We start from the raw sequence: 4836 nt of genomic DNA on the forward strand, positions 1-4836 counted from the left end.
ACATACACAGCTGTATTAAATGTAGGTTTTAGTTTTGTGCCTTAGTCAACAATGTCCTAAACTTGGATTTGAACACATGATTAGACCATAAAACCTGTCCTGTGAGTCTCAGTTGGGTCCTATGGTCATCTCCTATTACTCACCAGAATCAAATTATCCCCTCCCCCAAGTACTGGACAAGAAAAAAAATTTTCTTAAATCATAGAGACTGTAGTTTTTCCATTGTCCAGTAGACGGCACAAAAGATCAAGCCTTCAAATGCTGAACAATCCTCCAAAGCTGTTTGGTTTGGTTTGGAATATGTTTGAGTGTACTGTTCATTTCAACTAGTCAGTCTGCCAGCCAGCCAGCCAGTGCTGTATCCGTGAAGCAGAGAAAAATCCTCAAACTTCAGATAACTTTGCAAAGTTCTGAAATGTAGCAATATGAAAAAAAGATTTGTATATCTCCTCACCAAAATGCTCCTTTAGATAATGTACCAACCGTTATAAATGAGAAGTTTGGAGGGAAATGTTACTGAGAAGTTTATTGTTTAAAAGTTACCTTTAAAGAAATGAAACTGAGATAAAATACAAGGCATTTCACTTATAATTATCTTTTAATGGATGAAAATATTTACAACCTGAACCTTCAAAATTCTATATTGGAATTTTGCAGGGTGCATCTATACTTTTTGTTATACTTAACACACAACTTAGACCAGAAAATCAAGTATTGTATTTCACCTGGGCTAATGTATACATGCATATATAATCTGTAGTAGAAAAGGGGAAGAAATTTTCTAGAAATTTTTTGAATAGCTTTTGGAGACTATTGGATGATGAAGCCATTAGAAATAGCTTAGTTAAAACTTTCCTCCTCCTAGAGCAATGTGTGACTGTAGTGAATATTTATATTTTACTAAAAGGCTTCTATTTCTCTTTTCATTCTGCGGACGCTCCTTATGTAGAAGTGCGGGGAGAGGGTAAAGTGTGGGCTAATAACTCATTTCCCAGTTAATTTTATTAAGAATTTATAGCACTGTTTAGAAAGTTTTAAGACAACCATAAATTTTATTAGGAATATTTTATTAAGCCCTCCATTTAATTAATAAAAGACCTCTATAACTTCTGAAAATGTCAGAGCTAGTAATTATGTTAACCAGTGTAATTTTCCCCCCTCTAGAGACCAAAGCGTTTTAATGATTTGAAATAGAAAAGTGGTAAGGAAAACACCCCCCCCCACCTCCAAAATTTTTTTCTTCACTTTTGCATTATCCAGTCAGAATATAGTGAGTTAGGTATTCTCCCTGTGATGGCCCCAGAGCCTCAGCTGACCTTTCATTGACTTCTGAACTGGACCCAGACATTCTTTGTTTTCTGAAGCAAAATGCAGTAAACAAACCTCCGGGTTCTTATAGCCAGGATTGCTTTGGGGCACTTGATTAACGTCTTCCTTAATCCTGTCGGTTAACCCCCTTTCATATCACCTAACCAGGTTTCTCCCTTTTATAGACCTCTAAATAATTTATTTCACTTTTCTCACAGCCATTCATTAGCTTTGACTTCTTGGTACCTTTCTCATCCAGGCTCTTATCTCCAACATTCCTCTACTATCTCTACTAGATTCTAAATCTATTTCCTTTAAACTGTCTTTCTCTCCTCTTATTTCTGTTTTTTGAAATGCAAATACTAATGTGAGGTGAGATTCAGAGGGTAAATGTTCTTGAAGAGCAAATCCTAAGCCTCCAGTCCACAGGACAACCTAAAGAGTAATCACAACATTTTAACAGGCAACTTAAAGTTAGGTGGCAGATGATAAACCCTTATCATTCTGTGAACACAGCTGCCAAACTCGATTGATTAACAGGCTTTTGTTTATTCTGGGCTGGCAAATACACACACATTTTACCTTAAGAGGTGCCTTTTTAATTTCTGAGGGTTTTGGAGCTGACTCATCAGTGTGAACTTCAGGGACAAAAGCCTAACTCAGGATATAGATCTATCCATGGGCAGAATTCCTTATAGGATAATAGAAAACTAGAGGGAAGTTCTCAGGGAGGACTGTACCAACAGTCTCCTTGCCAGAGGGTCTAAGCAATAGAGACCTAGGCCCCAGACTGCCCCTTTAGAGTCCTCATTCTCTATCTTTGGGAAGATGCTCTGGGATGAGAAGGGTAAGATGGGCATGGAAGGCCCAGGTAGAGGGGCAAATGCCAGAACTCTTCGCCAGGCCAAGTTTTTGCAAAATAAAAGTACTTTTGCCTTAAAAAGTAAGTATCTGCCATAAGCTAAAGATAGGTACTGTCAGAGAACAGGTATAAATATCAGCATTGGTTTTCTAAGATACCTAGAACTATCCTTTTACCTTTTCCTTTTAACAGATGATTAATTGCTGCTCTGCTAAAGTTTTTTTTTTTTTTTTTTTTATGGCTATACTATATTGCAACCCCAGACATAGTCTGTGCAGTTTCTCTCAGCAAGCCCCAACTGTAATAACTGTTTGCTAATTGTAAAATCCTTATCCAGAATGAGGTTTGGGCAAACAATTTGTACTACTATAATTACATTGTAAAAGTGTTTTAGCCTCTTGATTGTTCAGAATTAATCTTATAAAGGCCGAGGACCATCAGCTTCACAGTTATACTTGGAAAGGAAGGGAGGGAAGAAAGAAGACACTTTTCAAAGCTAATGAGTTTAGCTTAAGCCCACCAACTCAAAGTACGTCTTTTTTAAGGAAAATCTGTTTCTAGGTAATTTAAAGTTGAAGATCATGCTTGAAGAGCACGATAGTCTTTCTACTGCTTTAAGTTTGGGGTTGTGCTGGAAAAGGAGAGACTTACCTGAATCTTCTTTTTCTATCCCAGCTAGAAAACAAAAGAGGAAACTTACCAGAAAGCATCAACACAAAATACATTCTATTGTCAAAGAACTGTGTGTATCAAAACTGGCCTCTTCACATTTGAAAACGTGGCCGCAGACGTGAGGTAACTCCAAGCCTTAGTCTTTGCCCGAAAACCCCTAGGGCTGTTAAAGACTATGGTCATCAAAATGCATTTCGCAGTAAATTTTTCTCGGTTACACAATTCCCTTCGCAATTCATTTTAGGATCATAAATGTAGCTGTGCCCATGTCAGTGTTTGGCTTGACGCCCCCACCCCCTACTTAGTTCCCCACTGCCGCCACTCGCGCTTATGCCCAGCGGGCCTGCTGGAGAAAAAGAGTTTAGAGCCCAGCCAGCAGCCGTCGGAAGGCGCCCAGGTGTTGGCCGAGAACGGCTGGGGTTCCAGGAAGACGGCCGGCCCAGTTTGGTCCTCTCTGTAATCGGAAAAGGATTGCCTTTCCTGGCCCAGTCAGCGCAGCCTCCGGAGAATTAAACAGAGTAATAGCCTTCCTCGAGACCGGGAGTTTCTATTTTGGCCTGAAATTCTGTTTCCAAGTTCATGTTGGGGAAGGGCTGGGGAGTGGGGGAGTGAGGAGGTGCGGGGTGGGGTGGTGGTGTCAGGCAGTGGCATAAAGGCGCTGGTAATTCACCTGGATCCTCTCCGCTCTGACACGCGGCCCTGCCTTAACCTTACGCGTGATGTATCGAGGAGTTTGCACCAGAAAACTCTACAGTTGTTTGCGATGGAGAAAAGTAAAAGATCTTAAAAGTTGGGGAGTGAGGTAGTGAGGAAGAAAAAGGAAGAGAGATATGCAAAGGATGAGGGATTCTAGGATGAGTAGTTAAAAGAGACCGCTTTCAAGGCAAAACGCATTCGCAGGCTTTGGGTGAAAGTGTCTGTCCTTCGGACACACTTGGGGCGAGCTCGGAGTTGGGGAGGGGATGATGTGCGCGAGGCTGGGAAAGCTGAGATGCTCGACTTTATGAAAACTCTACTCTTGAGGGGAACCGGGCGTTGACTCGTGAGAAGTAGTAAAAGAAGCAATACTCGTCGCTTAGGGAGGTACGTGCGCTCAGTGCAACCTGATTCCAGATCTATGTTCTGATGTTCGCCCTGGGTCCCCTGCTCCTCTAAAGCCCACTTAAACAGAAACTTGAGTTTTGTCTCTTGGACTGATGCGAATTCTCTTTTAGTTTGCGCATTAAGAGTTGGCTTCGATACATGTTAGAACTCCTGATCTTTTCCAATCTCTGAGGATGCGAGCCCCTAATCTTTCTCAAAACTCTTCTCCCTACCTACACCTCCCCCGCTTCGGGGTAAGGGTTGGTCCGTAGCTGGCCGTGTGGGAAGAAGGTAGGGGCGAATCAAGCAAGGGGCCGGCTGCTTTGGGAGAGTCAGCCTTTTGGCCACCATCAGGGCGGGAATCGGGACTGGCAGTTTGCATTCCCGGCAGATCGAAGCTCCCTGCTGATCGATTATTTGATAATTGATTTTCCCCGCAGCCAATGCGCGGCAGCCTTGGCAGGGGCGCCTTCTGATTGGTCGAGCCCTCCTCCCGGCTGCCTACCGAGATTTGGGTGAGTTCATTTTCCAGTCGACCGCAGGGGGAGTTTTCTGCGAGGTTTCTGTCGAGGGAGGAAAAAAAAAATCCTGCTCCGAGCCGAGCGAGCTGCGAGCCCTGCTCTCCGGGATGTGAGGTTTCCAGCCCGCTGGTCGAGCGGCTACGACTGAGCCATCTCGGCAGATCAGAGCCGGGCGGGCAGAAAAATAAAAACGAAAATGGCACCACTAAATATAATAAAAGACAGGCTTAGAGTGGGAGAATAAAGAAAAGGAATTTTCTTGAGTAAACTGGAGAATAGGTATTTAAAAAGAGAAAGTTCACACTAGTGGCTGGCTGGGGCCTCCGAGTTGTGGGTAGGGGCAGCTTTTTGTCTGAAATTTCAACCCCAGAAGTGAATTTCTTTTTCTTT

The sequence above is a fragment of the Bison bison genome, unplaced genomic scaffold (genome assembly GCF_000754665.1).
Source record: "Bison bison bison isolate TAMUID 2011002044 unplaced genomic scaffold, Bison_UMD1.0 scf7180017864489, whole genome shotgun sequence".
In the NCBI taxonomy this organism is placed as follows: Eukaryota; Metazoa; Chordata; class Mammalia; order Artiodactyla; family Bovidae; genus Bison; species Bison bison.